General features: G+C 43.7%; 1 protein-coding gene across 1 annotated transcript in view; it reads right to left on the reverse strand.

Annotated features, from left to right (window-relative positions):
* Positions 1-19,562, reverse strand: part of CLIP4 (CAP-Gly domain containing linker protein family member 4) — an 81,623-nt gene that overhangs the window by 51,516 nt on the left and 10,545 nt on the right. Inside the window, exon 2 of the mRNA XM_045844302.1 lies at positions 13,104-13,231. The gene's annotated coding sequence lies outside the window, so the exon portion shown is untranslated. The remainder of the gene's footprint in view (positions 1-13,103; positions 13,232-19,562) is intronic.

Genomic DNA, 19,562 nt, shown 5'->3' on the forward strand with positions numbered 1-19,562 from the left:
ACTGCCCGCTGCAGCAGACCGCAGACCAAAGACCTCACTGGCCTTGTTTTCCGGATCTGTGGCTCTCGCTCCTGGTTAAACATTCGGACCTCCCGGATATCTTCCACAAAGTAAACCCTACAGACCCCCTCCCACACCCTAATTCATCTGGTCTAACTTAGATTCATGCTATTCTGTACATTTATTCTTTCATTAGCCTACTTCCCAAGAAGTCACTGACGTGAATTTTCAGACCCAACTTGCCCTATGTGAGGAGCAGCTTCCTGGGTCCTCCAGTTGGTACCACTCCCCAACACCATGTGACACAACCACTTTTAAAAGTCTTCTTTACAGACCAACGTGAAGGAAGAGGGAGCAAAGGGAATGTTCAATGGCATCAGGATCAAAACTGCCACTGTCGCGCAAGAGCTAGGTTTTCACACTGGCCACCCAAATTTTTGGCCACCAAGACACCTCCAGAAACATCTCTGGCACACAAAAACGGCATCCAGCCAATGTCCACTAAGATGTTCGTCAAGGATAGAGGACTATTACAAACAACACCAAGGAGACGCAATCAGCCAAGTCTGAAATGTGGGGACTTCTACAGGGCAAATAAGCCAATTCCTACAACCAAAGAACAGCTAAGGGGAACTGGTGTTGATCAAAAGAGAAATAAGAGCTCTCTCTACAACCTCTGCAAATGTGTAGACCCTGTTTGGATCCAGTCTCAAAGAAAGATCAAAGAAATTCTTGAGATAATTGGAGCAAATGATATCAAGAAATGTTTGTTAATTTCATTAGGTATCATAATGACATCGTGATTATGTTCCCATGAAAAGTTCTTATCTGAAATATGAAGTATTTGTGATAACATGTTTACCACCTGGGATTTGCTCCATTAAAAATAAATGTGTGGCAGGAATGTAAATTGGTCCAACCACTGTGTCAAACAACATGGAGTTTCCTCAAAAAATGTAAAATAGATCTCCCATACGATCCATCAATTCCACTTCTGGTATGCACCCAAAGGAAATTAAAACAAGACTCCAACGAGATACACACACCCCCGTGTTCACCACAGCATCATTCCAGGCTATGGAAACAACCCCAATGCCCATCGGTGGGGGAAGGGATGAAAAAGATGCGTTACATATACAGACACGGCTCATTTTATTGCACTTCCCTTTACTGCACTTCACAGATGTTGCTTTTTTTTTTTTTTACAAATGAAGACAAGAATCTCCACCAGCAAAAAAATTACAACTTGCTTTTTTGCTATACTCACTCAATTGCAGTGTCTGGCACTGAACCCACCGTATCTCTGACCTATGCCTGTACACAGCGGATTATTACTTAGCATGAGAAAGGACATTCTTCCATTTGCAACAACATGGATGGACCTTGAGCACATAAAGCTAAGCAAGATAAGTCAGAGAAAGACAAATACTGTATTATGTCACTTATACGTGGAGTCCAAAAAAAGTTACACCTCTGAAAAGAAACCCAGAAAATAAAATGGTGGTTACCAGGGGATTGGTGGAGGTAAGGAAGGGGACAGGATAAGAGTGATAGTGTTAAAGGGTACAACTTGCAATGAGTATTAAATAAGCCATAGACTCCAATGTGCAGTGCAGACAATAATATTGTACAATAATTATGTAACATCATAAATATCACTGCATCAGCAATCTATGACAATATATGAATTTGTCAAAGTAGCACACTGTATGCCTTAACTTAGACAATGTTACATGTCGAGTTTATTCAATTAAAAACATGAGTAGTGAGAGGGATAGATAAAAACAAATGAAAAAATATTAATAATTATTGAAGCTGAATGATGTGTATATTATTCTTCCTTCTTTTACATAAATTTGGATTTTTTCCACAATAAAAAGTTATAAAAGAAAAGGCTCCCAGAGGAAATTTAGTCTATTCCTGTCACTGCTTTATCCTCAGTACCTAGAACAGTATGTGGCACCTAGTACAAAGTCAATAAATATTTGTTGATCAAATATGCTGGTTCTTTAAGATTTCAATCTCAATAAAGAGGGAGTATTATGTCCAAGGGATTTACAAATCACAGAAGTTGCCTTTGTTTCACTGGCGTGCACACACTCTAAAATAGGAAGCATTCAAACATCACTAAGAGTCCACCAAGTTGTCTTTCCAGCAGCTGTTGACAAAACCAATCCAGTTTCCTCCCTGTTCACTCTAAACCATCAGCTGCTTTAATAGCATCTTGATTAGGGGTTGAGAGGAGACAGGCCCACTGGAGCTTCCCCCAGGGTGGGTAGAGAGCAGCTTGCATCATGTCGACAATGAATCAAATGGTTCACCTAACAAAGAAAGTCACTGACAGACCAATTAGCTCGTACTGAGTCATGAGAAAGTCTCCTTGGTGACAAAAACAACATTGATAATAAGATCAGTTGTGACACCTCTCATTTCACCATATTTGCAACAGCAGGGAACAGTTAAGGTGAAAATAAATGTTAATTGCCTTTGTAGATTCACATGGGGTTCAACCCAAGAAGAATAAGTTACAGTCTCTCTTTTACTGGCCCATCAAACTATATTATAAAATATCTTAATCATCATTAAGATAACCACAACCATAAGGCACTGAACAACACTTTGAAAAGCAACCAAACTGCATGTTGGTCCACGGAATCACCAGCAACACAGCGCGTGCCCACTCCCTGAAGGGCGGTATGGGGCCTAGCACAGTGTAAGAGTCACTCCTTGTTTTCTAGCAGAAGGGGGGGAGTCCTGGCTGCCACGGGGGTGGGCAACCTGAGTTGGAACCTCAGGATCATCCCTCCTTAACTCTGTAAACCTGGCAAATCACTTAATCCTTGGAGCCTTCCTTTGCCCCTTTGTAAAATGGGGTAGAGTACCTGCTGCCAAGTTTTGTCACGAGCACTAGGCCCAACTCCAAGTGAGTCTCAGTACATAGCTGGGCGAACACTATAGTGTGTGGTCATGAGAGAAGACTATCAAGCAACCTCCAAAGCAACAGTGCCGGGACGAGGGATTCCCCAGGAGGGAGCCTACACTGCAGGGTGGGCTGATCGGGAAAGGCTTCGAGGAAGAGACATTTTGAGCCAAGTGGAGAGGATTGATGAGATGGTTACATAAATGAGGAACTAGCATTTACTGTGTGCTTTGTATGGGATGTGTGTTGTTTAATCATTTTCCTGAATTATTTTACCCCTGATAAGGAAATATCATTTTAGTTTCCTTTCCAGTGGGAGAAACCAAGGCATACAGTAGTTAGGTAACTTGCCCGTTAGCACACAGTAAGCAGCAGAACCAAAATCTGAACACAGCTGTCTAGTCCAAGAGATTAAACTCTTTAACCGTGACATTTTGCAAAAGGAAGGGCTGGAGGCAAAAAAGCTAAATGTGTGCTTGAAGGAGAGTAAAGGGTCGAGCTGGAGGAGAGCCTACGCGACAGGCTGGAAAGTTAGGTTGGGGCTTGACCAGAAATGGCTTCGATTATCCTGTGGGGTAAGACCCGTGAGTTTCCAAACAAGATAAGACTAAGGAATCTGTCAGTATTGTTCAAAATGAAACTCTTGCCTAACCTTTATGCACCATATCTCTTATGCTCTCTCAAAAGCCTGAAACAAAAGCGTATTTTAAAATTCAAGCATTTTATGTTTTTAAGCATATTTTATTTATTACGCTATTACAGTTGTCCCATTCTTTTTTCTCCCCTTTATACCCCTCTATCCAGCACCCCCATTCCCTCCAGCATTCCCCTCCTTTACTTCATGTCCATGGGTTGTACATACAAGTTTTTTGGTGTCTCCATTTCCCATATTATTCTTAACCTACCCCTGTCTATTTTGTACCTATCATTTATGCTTCTTATTCCCTGTACCTTTTCCCCCATTCTTCCCCTTCCCCTCCCTGATGATATCCCTCCATGTGATCTCTATTTCTGTGATTCTGTTCCTGCTCTAGTAGTTTGCTGTTTGTTTTTGTTTTTTTTTTTTTAGGTTCAGTTGTTAATAGTTGTGAGTTTGTTGTCATTTTACTATTCATAGTTTGGATCTTTTTCTTAGATAAGTCCCTTTAACATTTCATATAATAAGGGCTGGATGATGATGAGCTCTTTTAATTTTACTTTGTCTGGGAAGCACTTTATCTGCCCTTCCATTCTAAATGATAGCTTTGCTGGATAGAGTAATCTTGGATGTAGGGCCTTACCTTTCATGACTTCAAATACTTCTTTCCAGCCACTTCTTGCCTGCAAGATTTCTTTTGAGAAATAAGCTATTGGACTTATGGAAACTCCTTCGTAGATAATTCTCTTTTTTTTTCTTTTGCTGCTTTCAATATTCTCTTTATCTTTAATCTTTGGCAATTTAATTATAATGTGTCTTGGTGTGTTCCTCTTTGGGTCTATCTTGCTTAGGACTCTCTGAGCTTCCTGGACACGCACATCTATTTCCTCCACCAGATTTTCTTTCATTATTTTTTCAAATAAGTTTTCAATTTCTTGCTCTTTCTCTTCCTCTCCTGGCACTCCTATGATTTGGATGTTGGAACGTTTAAAGTTGTCCCAGAGGTTCCTACACCTCTCTCATTTTTCTGAATTCTTGTTTCTTCATCCTGTCCTGGTTCAATGTTTATTTCTTCCTTCTATTCCAAATCATTGATTTGAGTACCAGTTTCCTTCCCTTTACAGTTGGTTCCCTGTATATTTCCCTTTAGTTCACTTTGTAGAGCTTTTACTTCTTCCTCTATTTTGCAGCCATACTCAATCATTTCTGTGAACATCCTGATTATTAGTGTTTTGAACTCTGCATCTGATAGGTTGGCTATCTCCTCATCTCTTAGTTCTTTTTCTGGAGTTTTGATCAGTTCTTTCATTTGGATGATATTTTTCTGTCTCAGTGCACCCATTACATTGTAAGGGGTGGAGCTTTAGGTCTTAGGGTGGAACAATCCACTTCCCTTCATTGTGGTGCTGTATGTGAGGGAGGGGTCAGAGAGGAAGCAATGCCACTTGTTTGGCTCTTGCCCACTCTCAAGAGACTGGCCATTCCTCCCACTGCCACCACTCCCACAGGTTTTTATAACCAGAGGTTGTGAGGTTTTATTTTGCCTGCACTGCAACCCTGGGTTGCAGTCTGACTCACTCCCCAGTTGTTCCACTGGGTTTATCCACATGCGAATGTGGGACCACCTGGTCTGCCAGCTGCCTCTCAACTTCCCGGTCTGCCAGCCAGTCTGCCAACCACTGCCTTGACTGCCTAGTCCACCAGCTCGTCTACCAGCCACCGTTTGCCTGCCCGGTCTGCCAGCCGCTGCCTTGCCGCATGTCCCCTCTGCTCCAGTTGCCCATCCCCACCCCTCCTACCAGTCTGGGTGAATGTTTCTTTTTTAACCTCCTTGTTGTCAGACTTCCATACAGTTCACTTTTCTGGCAGTTTGGGTTGTTTTTTTGTTTTTAAATTGGTTGTTGCCCTACCTTTGGTTGTGCAAGGAGGCAAAGCATATCTACCTAGGCCTCCATCTTGGCCAGAACTCTAATTCTAAAATTCAAGCATTTTAATGTGAAATTTAGCAACTGAAAATAAAGTTGCCTTGACAGTCTTAGCCTTTACCAATTCAATTTACATAAATATTCTTAAAATAGTAAATGATTTCTCCATAGACAACTTAGTTTTCATAGTCTGTGTGTGCTCAGTAATGACCTCCATTGAAAATGAAGTTGGACAAGTTATACAGGTGTCCTTGGGGGAGGGAAATCTATTGTTTCTGACTTTCCCATCACACCTACCTGCCCACTCTGCAACCTAACAATAACACCTACCTATCCTCATGCTAGCCACTTGATTATTGTATAGAAATGTAATAATATTATAAGCTTTTGGATATGTGCCCACTACATGAAAGTTCAGTACCAGCATAAAGAATACCAGCCACTCAGAGAGCTTCCTTGGGCGCTGTCCATCCAGCAAGGTGCTGATGAGCTTGCTGCCCACCCTCTGCGCTGCCCTCCTCCTGATGCCATGGCTCCTGTTTCTCCAGCCTCGCCCATGCCCTAGCTCAGACTTCAGAGCAGCAGGTCTCTCAGGGTTCTGCTCATCCAGTGAGTCACCTACCAGAAAGCTGCATTTTCACTTTCAATGTAGAAGAACTGCTGCTAGTTACAATAGCCTGACATCTGTGCAAGCAGTGCCCGGTGACAGCATGGGCGCTGCTCATGCTCTGCTCTCGGTTGCATCTAAGATTGGCCATCCCTAAGCACCCTAGTCCACACAGTCCTCAGCTCAAAAAAATGGGGAGCAGGAGAGGCTCCCAGGTTTTAAAGTCAGATATTAGGGTTAGCCCCAAACTGAGAGGATTCTCAGAAAAAAAGCACTTTCATTATTAAAACAGGGCCAGGGATACCTGAAGAAGTTGGTCACCCTACAGACATATCAAAGTTCAGTGTAAATTAGCTTTGGGATCTTGGACAAATAAAATAACCTCTCAAGGAATCAGAGTCTTCATTTATAAAATGGATATCATAGTAGTACCTACCTTATCACATGTTTCTTGTAAGAATTCAATAAACAATTGTATGAAAAACTAAATACAGAGCCTGATATTAAATAATTTCTCACTGATTGTTAGTACTATGTGTATAATCAATAACTATAAGATAGTGTATAATGAAAAACTAAATTAGATAGTTTAGGAAATAAAATGAAATAAGGGGAAATTTGGGTAGGGTTGACAGGTAAAATATAGGGCACCTACGTAAATGTTCACTTCAGGAAAACAACAGATTTTTTAGCATAAGTATGTTATCATATTTTAAAAGCTTTTGTTTATCTAAAATTCAAATTTAACTGAATATCAGGGCATTTTATTTGCTTAAATGGCAACCCTACATGGAAAAAGTAGAACTCAAAATGTCCTTTGGAAGAAGAGAGAAGAAAATGCACACAAGGCAGAGAGGCAGGAACATGGCAGCAGTGGACCAAAGACAGGAAGGATGATACATGGAAGTTTTCAGAGGCAACGTCTTGAGGTCCGAGCCAAAGAGCCTAGATTTGGTGCGGAGGGTGCCGGAGAGTGGGGGGTAAGGTGCTGAGGTCCTGGACTGAGGGGGAGTCCACAAGAAGAGTGAATGAGAGACTTCACAAAAGAAGAGAAAGTTTTAAACCCCAGTCACTATGAGAGGGACGGTACGACCAAGGAGAACAAGTACGTGGCTGGCCTCGTAGTTGGGTGGTGGCCTGAACTCCAGGTGGTGGCACTGGGACTGGGAAAAAGAGTTGGATGCAGACAGACATTAGGGAGAGGGCGGTAACTAGCATTCTGACGGTGAATGTGTGCTTTTACTATGAAAACTTTAAAATTTCTGTAGTGTCATTACTGGTGACCTGAATAAGCCATTATATGTACTTCTAGAGGAGCTTCTTGAGGTTAACTGAGACCAAGAAAAAGAATTAAGGAATTTAATGCCCTCTCAGTTCTTCCCTTAGTGGTGAGTAAAGCAATGGAACTTGTATGGTTGCTTTTTACTTCCCCCCTCCTGAGAGATGCCCCCAGGGTCCTCCTGCCCACCAGAAACGACAGCGCTCTTCCAAGAGTGAGTTCAATACAGCCAGCCAGAGAGGAGCCTGGGGAGCTCAGGACAGCTTCCCTTGGGGTCTGTGTTGCTATTTTTGACCACCCCAGCAGGTTCCCTGACACCCCTCTACCCAGTTTATGTACACAAAATTCTACTCTGGTGGCAAATGAAAAAGCTGCAGCCCCATTTGGTAGCTTTTTTCCTTAGAAGAGAAGTTCTTCTCATTAGAAACATTCCTTGGCATGAGCCTGTAATTCTGATTCAAAGATGCAAACGGTTCAGAATATCTATCTGCCTTGAGGTATGAGTGGAACCCAATCCGATGGTCCTAAAAGAACCAGACCCAAAGGATCTGCTTAGAACCTAACTCGAAGCACTTTATTAAGTTCTGATTACTCACGCTGGTGTTCTTCAAGATCATTCCCACCTCTGCCTGATCTGATAAACAACGCCCATCCCTTTACCAGCCCCACCTCTGCAACCCTGAGCAAGCCATTCCTTCTGCTCAGACTTTGCCTCTAACCTACCTGCACTTGCCCAAATCCTATTACCCTTCTAGAGCCTTCCTGCGTCTCACCTCTTCCACAGAGCACTAGCGCCCTAACTGCTGCAAATAACACGAATGTCTCCCTTTTGCTAAGAAAGGACACGTTTAAAAACTCAAGTGTATACTATACTGGGATGGAGCAGAGGGGGTTTATAGAAATTCTCCGTAACATCTGCTCAGTTTTATGTAAATCTAAAACTGTTCTTAAAAAATAAAGTCACAAATATGAACTTGAAATTGATTATAGAATAAATATAAAAAACAAAGTATAAAACTTCTAGAAGATAACTTAGGAGAAAATGTGGGTGACCTTGAATTTAGTAATGACTTTTAGATACAACACCAAATACACAATCTGTGAAAGAATAAATTAACAAGCTGGATTTTACTAGAATTTAAAACTTCTGCTCTATGAAAGACCCTGTTAAGAGAATGAAAAGACAGCCCGAGACTGGGAGAGAATCTTCGTGAAACATATATCTAATGAAGGACTCATACCAAAATATACAAAGAACTGATAGAATTCAACAATAAGAAAACGACTCAACTAGAATAATGGCCAAAAGATCTTAACAGACCTGAGCAAAGAAGATATATACATGGCAAGTAAGCATATGAAAAGATGCTCAACATTATAAGCTATTAGGAAATTACAAATTAAAACAACAATAAGATATCACTGAAGACCTATTAGTATGGCTCAAATCCTAAAAATTAGCAATTCCAAATTCTGGCAAGGATGTAGAACAACAGAAACTCCCATATATTGCTGGTATGAGAGGAATGAAAAATGGTACCAGCCACTTTGAAACAGTTTTACAAAGATAAGTATAGTCCTAGCAATCTCACTCCTAGGTATTTACCCAAGTAATTTGAAAACATGTCCACACAAAAGCCTGCACATGAATGTTTTAGCAACTTTATTCATAATTCCCAAAAATTGAAAATAACTGAAATGTTTAATAAGTGAATGGATAAACAAATTGTGGTATATCTATGCCATGGAATATTACTCAGCAATGAAAAGTAATGATCTATGAAGCCATGAAAAGACTTGGAGGAACTTTAAGTATACATGTATTGTTAAGTGAGAGAAGCCAGTCTGAAAGACTACATACTACCTGATTTCCAACTATATGATATTCTGAAAAAGGCAAAGTTAAAGACGGCGAAAAGATCAATGGTTGCCAGGGGCTTGAAGGGAGGGAGAGAAACGAATAGCTGGGCCGCAGAGGATTTCTAGGGCAATGAAAATGCTCTGTGATGTAATGGTGGGTCTGTGGAATCACATATTTGTCAAAACCCATAGAATCACAACACAAGAGTGAATCTTAATTTAAACTATGGACTTTAATTAGTAACGTATCAATATTAGTTCATCACCTGCAAAAAAAGGCAATTTGTGAAGCATTTTTAATACTCTTTTCAGGTTTGTAACACTGAACTGACTTTCTATGTTTTGATGTAAAATTCGCCTGAATTGCCTCACAGTATATACGTTCAGTTACTGAAGCCCGTTGTCACTGGTCTAAGATAAGAGTGTGTTCAGTTCAGGATGCCCACCTGTCCCTCAGCAGGAATGAGGCCTCATCAGAGGCCTGGGTGGGCACGAGATTCATTTGATAATGAAACTTACCTGAATCATGTCCCTGCCTCCTCAATGTCACCCAGAAATGCTTTTTTCAAATCCTCATGGCTCTTCCTCAGCAAGAGTGGCAACTGTTTAGAGTGTTGGCTGGGAGTGTATGGAAATTGGTGTTTTCATAATGAACTCCTTTGAGCCCACGCGCAGATTCCAGTTACAGAAAGCCAGGTGGCTGTGGCAGGCTTGGACTTGCTCCCTGTGGTGGAGTCCTCCTGTGAGTACACCAGCGAATACATAATAATGACCCTGCCTGCAGTGCTATGGATACCAGATTTAAAGGGCCAGGCACCCTTAGTTAAGACCCGTCACCAACCTCTTCAGCACGGCCACTTCCCAGCAAGAGAGAACCCCGGGGAGCTGAAGAGACTCTCCCAAAAGGCGATGGAGGAATCAATACCCCGACTCACACTTCTCGCTTCCCCCAAGCTCTCACCCGTGCCTCTAAGGGGCAGGGTGCCTGGGCTCTGCCTCCCAGGGCACTGAGAGGGTGGAGAAGGGTGCAGGCTGGGTCTGAGGGTCAGACAGCAGGGATTCAACACAACCAGCACTTCCACACCTTCCCCCGTTGGCCATGGGTTCCAGCCCAGACTGGGCCTCCTCAGGAGTTGAAAAATGTATTTGTTCCACCAGCAAGGGTTAGCACTGCTCTCTGATATAAAGAGAAGAGTTGGAACAGAAATGCGAATGGATGTCATCACGATTTCCAATAAGACATTGTGTTGACCTTTCGTGCTGCAGCCGAGACCAGATGATCACCTGGAAGGGCAGCCTGTAACGATCCCGTGGACCGTCTTGAGATTTTGCTGTCATCTGGCTGCCTGTAATTATTGGAGCCAGTACAAATTTCACAGTCACTGCCTCGGGTGCGCGAAAACGTCATTTTCTCTATTCTCCCGTAATTGAGTGTAATTTCCGCCTCGAGCCTCCATTCTGCCTCAGAGCACAGAAAATTTAATGTAGTCGCTCTCAGATAAACTCATCCAAATTTAGTCATAGTCGATTCAAGTTTGTCATTCAGTCACAATGAGGTTTAAAACTCTATTTTCTCCCTCTCTTTCTCTTCCCTGGAACTGAATCTCAGCTCTCAAGGACTCACCTGAGAAGCCCACTTCTTGGTCTTAATCTGTCCCGTCAGAGTCTGGGCATGACTTATGCTCCTTTGAAAGGTGACCTGGGTGGTGTGTTGGTCCCAAGGGGGTCCTCATTGGTCCTGCCCATTGAGAGGGCAGCTCCAGCCTCAACTGGTTCTCACGCCTCACCTGGGCTGACCCCCGGGCTCTCTCCTTCTCTGCAAAATTGTGTTCCCCATAGAAGCTTTAGGGACACTGTTGTGGCCCTCTTATGCCCCTCTGATCTGTAGGAGACTTGGGCAGACAACCTCCCTTCCCTTTGTACTTGAACATGCCACATCACCATTCCCACTCCGCCACATGAAGGTGACAAGAGGCATTCCTCCCCAAGGCTTGCTGGCTCACTCTCTCCTCAGACTCAGGGTAGGGCCCAGTGATGGGGGCACAGGCATCTCTTCTCTCGGGACCCTGCAGATGAAGCCTTGAGATCAGAGGTGGGGCACAGAGGGTCCCACGCTCACACGCAGCCCCGTGGCTTCTCTTCCAACTCTTTCCCATTCCCAACTCAGGAGGCATCTCCTAACTAGGGCTGGGGGTGCAGTAGGGACACTGTTCTCTCCTGTCTCCTCCAAGGCCCTTGAAGAACTTTCTGTCTCACAGCCGAGTGCAGCCTTTGAACGGAGCAGTCAGTGACTCACTGAATTGCTCTCGGGTTCTCCACTGAAGGGTGTTTCCAACGCGGCCGTGAGGAAAGGGCGGTGTGACTCACTCCTGAAGCCCGAGAGCGTGAGGAGCAAGGAGAGTGCCTCGCTGGCATTCCGTCCACATCCCCGTCTGCCACACGTGGTCTGGCTTATTTCCATGTGTTACTTTACCTTGGGAAGTACAGCTCATTCTATTTCACGGCTGCAATTAGCTCAGAAGGAAATGCTAATAAGATTGTTCTAAAAATATTTTGGGGAAATAGCTGCTTGTTGAAATACATGTTTAGGGCCTCCCCCACCACCCCAGCACCCGCAAGTCCCTGCCTCCCTGCTCTCAGCGCTCATCTGGATACGTAGAGTACTGAAGGGTGGTGATTGAAATAGCCTCCCCACCAAATAATCACACTTCTTGTCCTCCTACAGCCTAAAGCTCGTCTCTCACAACTGCTCACACACTTTCAAGTCATCCCACTAGTTTGCCATTCACAGCCCCAAAGAACTTAGTATCACGTGTCAGCCAGTTCCCTTTCATTTGGAGAATCCTTTCAAACATTTCAGCCAGCCCCAGAAGGCCCTAAGAGAAAGCACAGCTTACATTTGCCCTTTTCTTTATGTGTGTCCGCAACCGGTTTCAGAGACAAAGCTCGAAAAGGTGATGTTCTCCCATTTCACGGGAGCTCAGCTTTTAAAAACGATAACTTCCAAAAGTAATAATGACTGCCTAAGTATAAATTCGTCCAGGTATTTTACGAAGTATAAATTTAGCCTTTTTCAATGTGACAACAAAGAAATTATGAAGAAAAAAACGGAAAGAGTCAATCATGTGAAATGAAAATGTGCCTACTCCCAGAAAGATCATAATCAAAATCAAAAGGTGAAAGGAAAACTTAAAAAAAAAAATACTGACCACATGGCAACATATATGACCAGTTAAAATGTTAATATCCTGAAAATTCACAAAACATAGATAAACACCCCGATTTTTAAAAATAAATGAAGATGAAATGAAGAAGTAAACCCTGAAAGAAAATATATAAATGCCCAACACAGCATACCATTTTTAAAATAGGCAAACTTTTTCATAAATTTATAAATGCAAATTAAAGTGAAATTCCACTTTCCTCTTTCAAAGCAGAAGATTTTTTCTAATATCCAATGCTGGCAAAGTTTTCACTAAAGTAGATACGTTCTCACATGGCTGCTGGGAATGCAAACTGGTATAGTCTTTCTGGAGAATCGTTTCACAACTTGTCCCAAAGCTTTAAAAATGTTTATATTGAGGGGGGGGGCATAACTCCCCACTCCCCAAGGGTGTCTGCTCACAGTACTTGCAAAGGGTACAGAAGAGAAAGGTAAGGGGGACCCCCTTGCACTTGAGCGACCTCACACACACTACGTTGGCCAGGTGATCAAGCTCAATATCAGCAGTTATAAATAATGTTGGTAGTATGTATTCTTAATACGATGTAATAAAAATGCTACATTACCTCTGTAACTGTCCTCTCAAAAACCCATAACCCCAATCTAATCACAAGAGACACATCAGACAAATCCCATTTGAGGGACAACCTACCATGTGACCAGCAGTTTGCAAAACTGTCAAGGTCATCGAAAGCGAGGCCAGTTAGAGAAGCTGTCATGGCCAGAAGGAGCCTGAGGAATCCTGGTGACTACATGGAATGTGTTGTTATGGGCAGGATCCTGAAAAGGAAAAATATTAGGTGAAAATTAATGAAATCTGAATAAATATGGACTTTGTGAATAATAATGTATCAATATTGGTTCATTAATTGCATCAAATTCACCACACTGATGTTAAGATGTTAATAATAGAGGAAACTGGGTAGGGGATGAGTGACTTTGGATGGATGGTTCTAAGGTAGATGACAGTAACCAATTTTTTTAATGATGGTGAATGGTTCTCCTCAGCAAAGCAGGGAGGTCAGCTGGCGAATGACACAGTGCTTGGGACACAAACACTAGCTCCTCCTTCCTGCCAGCTCACTGAGGCTGTGGCTTGCTTGTTGCCTGCTCATCCCACATCTGGACCCGGAACTGTGTTGCAAAAAGCATCCCCCGAGGTCTGACCAGGGACACCCTAGGCCTTAGCTAGTGACTAATTTTTCTTAGCTTTCATGGTTCAGAAGAACTCATTGGTAAAGCTGCTAGAACTTGAGAGACAACACATTTGTTTCAGGTTGCTCAAATGACCTAGTTTTGGACGGACTTCCGGTCAAGAAGGCAGGGTAGGCAGACAGGGCTCTTCACACACCCAAATCGAAATTACAACTAAAATATAAAACAACCATCGCTCCTCAGCAACATCACAAATCAAGCCGAATGGAAGTCTGACGACCACAAAATCAAGGTGAATGGAAATCTGACAAATCCGGAATTAAAGAAACCACATTCATCCAAACTGATGGCGGGTGCAGACATGGAACAGGCTGGTCCCACACCCACATGGATAAAAATTCAGGAGGGATATCTTGGATGTGCGAAAACCCAGCCCCACACCAGGCCCTCCTGCCCAGGATTCCAGTGCCAGGAAGATAAGTCCCCACAACTTCTGGTTGCAAAATCCAGTGGGGATTGAGTCAGTGAAGAAACTGCTAGAGCCCCAAGCAGTTCCTCTTAAAGAGCCCTGTCTTGCAGCCATTCAAGGCTGGGCAGGTTCACATGGGGTTCAGGCAGAGAGAAGAAAATTCATGGAGCCACCAGGATGTTTGACATGCCTTTATTCTCATGTATTTATGCCACATGTCTCACCACAGGAAGTCTCGACCCCCTTATATACTAAATGCACACAAAGCCAGCAGAGTGTCAAGATATTATATAACAGAGCATGATTCTGCGCATGCGGGCCCATTCTCAAGGTCATATGAACATTGCTAAGTCGTAGTTGCCTGGACATCTGGGTGAGGGAACCTGGCTGACTTCATTTTTCCTACAAATCCACACACAGGCTCACCTACTCAGACTCACTCCCTCTGAGCTCCAGCACTGGGCAGCAGCTTGAAAGACACTAATGGTATGCAGGGAGGAACTGAAGTATCTGGCATCAAGGGGAACAGAGGCCATTGTCCCTTTACTGAACCCTCTCCCCACAGGGCTGACAAGCTGGTACCAAATCTGAGACTCCATCAGTCTGGCTAACACTGTTTGACCCACCTTGGAGATCCCCAGAGGCTCTGCCCCACCCAACTTATGGGCCCACCCAAGCTGTTTTTCCATGTGCATGGCTGGTCTTGGCTCCTAAGTCCTATAAGCTCTAGCAGCAGCCAGATTAGAGTCACAACTTGGCTTCACCTGGGCATCTCCAAGCCCAGTACAAATAGTAGCCATCTCAGGTTGCTTTATAGCTCAGACAGGGTGGCCCCTGCCAAAACACAGGTTGGGGGTGACCTCGGCCTGAACCACCCGGGAAACCCCAGGACCAGCACACCCAGGGGACAGCTACAGACCATGTCGGAGCACCACCACCCTGTCCCTGCACAACTGATCCTCCATGGACAGTGGAGTTGGTGGTCAGTGGTCACAGCCAGTCCTTGCAGCTGATTGGCCTGGGTAAATCCCTCCCTTTGATCTGCCAACAGCAACCAGGCCTCAGTTAGAAGAGGGGGCTGTACTCAGCACATATGAAGGGTGCATCTCAAGTACTCAGCTTAGGTGACAGAAAGCTGTACCACTGGACCCTTAAGGACATCTACTACATTAGGGCACACTACCAAGACAAGGAGTCAAAGAAGCTCTACCTAATACATAGTAATAAACACAGGGAGGCTGCCCCAAAAAAGAGACAAAGAAACATGGCCCAAATGAAAGAAACAGATCAAAACTCCAAAAAAAGAACTAAACAAAATGGAGATAAGCAATTTCAGACGCAGAGTTCAAAACATTGGTTATAAGGATGCTCAAGGAAATTAGTGAGGACCTCAACAGCATTAAAAACACCCAGCCAGAATCAAAGGATACACTAATTGAAACAAAGAACAATTTACAGGGAAACAACAGTAGAGTGGATAAAGCCGAGAATCAAATCAATGATTTGGAACATAAGGAAGCAAAAAACAACCAATCAAAACAACAAGAAGAAAAAGAATCCAAGAAAAATGAGGGTAGTATAAGCAGCCTGTGGGACAACTTCAAGAGATCCAACATTCACTCCTTCTCTTCTCCAGAAGGAGGAGGAAAGAGCAAGAAATTGGAAATCTATTTGAAAAAATAGTGAAAGAAAACTTCCTTAATTTGGTGAAGGAAATAGACATGCAAGTTGAGGAAGCACAGAGAGTCCCAATTATGACGGATGCAAAGAGGCCCACTCCAAGACACATCATAATTAAAAGGCCAAAGTTTAAAGATAAAGAGAGAATCTTAAAAGCAGCAAGAGAAAATAAATTAGTTACCAGATGGTTACCAGATAGGGGTGGGGGCGGTGAAGAATGGGTGAAGAGGTGAGGGGATTAAGTGCAAATATGGAAATAAAGAACAAACTGACAGTGACTAGAGGGGAGAGTGGATGGGGTTAATGAGGGGGAAAGGGGGAGAGGCAAGCAAAGGAACAGGGTAGAGGACTCATGCACAAGGACAATGGTGAGAATTATCTGTGGGAGGGGGGGCAGGGTAGGGAGAGCAATGGGGGGAAAGTGGGACAACTGTAACTGAGCAATAATAAATTCATTTAAAAAAAGAAGTACAAATAGATAGTTACAAATAGCCATGGGGATGTAAAGTGCAGTATAGGAAATGGAGCAGCCAAAGCACTTATACACATGACCCATGGACCTGAACAATGGTAGGAGGATTGCCTGAGGGAGTGGGGGACACTGAGTGGAGGGGCACAAAGGGGGAAAATTGGAACAACTGTAATAGCATAATCAATAAAATATAATTTTTTTAATTGTATTTTTTTTATTTTTAGAGAGAGGGGAAGAGAGGGAAAGAAACATCAGTATGTGGTTGCCCTTCATGTACCTCCAACTAGGGACCTGGCCCGAAACCCAGGCATGTGCCCTGACTAGGAATCAAACTAGCGACTCTTTCATTCTCAAGCCAACACTCAGTCCACTGAGCCACACCAGCCAGGGCAACGAAATACAATTTTTTTTAGAATGATCTGGTTTTAGCTCAAAACTGATGATGCCACATTAGAACCATCTTTTTCTGATCAGTTAGCTCAGAGTCACTTTTAAAAAATGGGGTGGGATTTATTTAACATGCTGAAGGGCAAAGACGAGCTCTCAGTAAATCAACGTTTGCAAACTTATGTTTTGGACATCATGGTTTTACCTATGAAATGTCCAGCTACTTTTTTTCAGTGACCTTTTGAACATGGAGCCAAATTTTTCTCTCCTTGAATCTGAACTCTGCTTAAGGACTAGCGTCTAAAGAAACAGAATGTGGAGAATGTGAAGGTATATGGCTTCTAACATTAGGAGAGAGTGGCCTGCTCCTTGCTCTCTCACGACCTGCTCGCTCTGGGTGAAGCCAGCTGCCACGTTGGGAGGACACTCAAGTGGCCTCATGGAGAAGTCCATGTGACAAGGAACGGAGGCCTCCTGCAAACACCCAGCAAAGGATTGCGGCCTCTGCCAACAGCCGTGTGAATGGTCTACTTTGGAAGCGAATCAACCAGCCCCAGTCAAGCCTGCAGATGACTGCAGCCCTGGCTGATGCTGTGACTGCAGCCTCATGAAAGACCCTTAGCTTCCACTGCCCAGCGAGCCACTCCCAGATGCGTGACCCACAGAAACAGCTTTCATAGTGAGACCATGTTTTCCCTTTTAATCTGCTAAATTTGGGGGTAATCTGTCATGTCACAATAGACAACTACTACAGGGGCTCTCTCGGGCACCAAGGACAGCACACAAAACTGCCTTTTAGTTAAGGGTGTGTGTGTTCACATACATAGAGCAAAGTGCACAACTGACGTTTACAACTCAGGGAATTTTTACTGATGTGCAAAGCCATGTAACCACTACCCAGGTCAAGATACAGGGCATTTCCATCACTCTAAGAAATTCCCTCATGCCCCTGTCCTCTCACTAACTCTTCCCACGGGGAGACGCTCTCCTGAGTTCTATAACCAGAGATCAGTTGTGTGTGCTCCTGAACTTCATGTAGGTGAATCATGCAGTGTAGTGGGTGTCATGTCTGCCTTTTTTTCACTCAGCATAATAAATTTTACATTTAGGTTGTTACATATTTCAATAGTTTCTTCCTTTTATTGCTGGAAAGCATTCTACTATATAGTTACGCCAAATTTATTTCCCTGTGGCAGACATTTGAATTATTTCCAATTGGAGGCTACTATAAATAATGCTAACACGAATATTCTCGTGCCAGTCCCTTTCGTAGACCTGTGTGCTCAATACTGTTGGGTAAAGTCTTAGCAGCAGAATTGATGGGTCATTGGGTGGGTGTATGTTTAACTGTCAAATCATTCTCCAAAGCAGTTGGGTCACAGTGTTGTTTTTTTTTTTTCATTTGAAGCAGACCTAGCTTGCAAAGAAAGAAAAACAAAAGTCGGTCGTAATGAAAAATGAGTAGCAATGAATAAAGAGCTCCCTAAATTATTTGGAAGAGGCGAGAACACCAGCCTACCATTCACAGAGCCATCTGACAACTGCACCTCCTGGCACATACTTTTATTTTGATCATTGGTTTGGAAATAACTTTAGCCGCTTAGATCAAAGGTTTTCACAAAGATGATCGGGGCAGGGACCCAAATCCTGAGGGGAGGGGAATTTACATGAAGAACCCTTCTGTTAAATGGAAGAGGAAGGAATCTTTCCTCCCAGTGCTCTTGTTTGCCAGTGTTTGCCAGCCCAGCCAAGTGGCAAACGATGCCTAACACAGCACACCCCCAGGTGCCGAGTCAGCTTTTCGCTCCCCTGAGTTCTGTTGGAGATAAACAGACCGGAGAGCTTTATTAAGGATGCACCCTGGGGCACAGGGCCGCCACAGGCTTCAGGCTCTGACCACAGGCCCGGTGGCCTGTCTCCGGCTTGCTCTTGGCAGACGAGCTATTTCCAAGTCTTTTCTGCTTCTGAAACTGCCCAGACACCCACAGTGTTATTTTCATGGGTGGCCCAGACCTCCGTAAGAGAAAACAAAAACTATAAAGCCAGAATAGCAACTCCAATCCCAGCAACCTCAGAAGATGCTCAATAATTTCTATTAGGAAACTTAACAATTGCCACAAGCTGTAGGTCCCAAACCGGGAAATGGTTAAGATAAAAGCTCCTCTTCCTGCTGCTGTCAGTGGGCACGCGGCAGAAGAGCAGAGACGACACACATGAGGCCTAGGGAAGTCCCGTGGCAGCAGTGTGCTGAGCAGAGGGCCGCTCCGCACCCACGGAGAAGGCAACGACCCTGATCCCAGGGATCCCCGCCCACTGGGAGACGGTCACTTTCAGGGCACTCAGGAAAGACTGGGGCTTAGTCCTTCACAAACTGATACATTTTCTTGTGACTTTATTATTATAAGAGGCCTAGATTCCAGGGAGAGAAGAATAAGAAGTTCCTTTTCTTGTTTTGTGTTTTTTGTAAAATGAGCTCCCATGTATAATGTTGCACCCACATTTTGAGTGCATTATACATGGGATGGTTATACCTATTATTATGCCCCTGGTATGTAATCACTACACCCAACCTTATTTTTCCCTCAAAAATTTGGGCACAAAAAGTGCCCATTATACATGGCAAAATACGGTACCTACCACTTGCCAGCACTTGAGCACCAGCACTTAAGCCTTAAGTTGAATCAATCCGCACAACAGCTCCGTGAAGTGGGTACCATGATCCGCTCTGCCACGAGGAAGTTCAATAACTCGTGGTAGTTCCCCAGCTAAAAGGAACAGGAGTCAGGATTGAAACCCGAGTCCCCCTACTCCTCCTCTTTACTAACAGCAAATAAAGGTTCAAAGGAGTTTTTAAATGAGCAGCTACTACCCTTAGCCACAAGGGGAGGGGTAGAGAAATACACTTGAAGAGGAGAATATGCTTTTACCTTAAGTTCTACTCCTAATGA

Source organism: Phyllostomus hastatus, unplaced genomic scaffold, assembly GCF_019186645.2.
Source record: "Phyllostomus hastatus isolate PE091 unplaced genomic scaffold, TTU_PhHast_1.1 phas_contig_402, whole genome shotgun sequence".
In the NCBI taxonomy this organism is placed as follows: domain Eukaryota; kingdom Metazoa; phylum Chordata; class Mammalia; order Chiroptera; family Phyllostomidae; genus Phyllostomus; species Phyllostomus hastatus.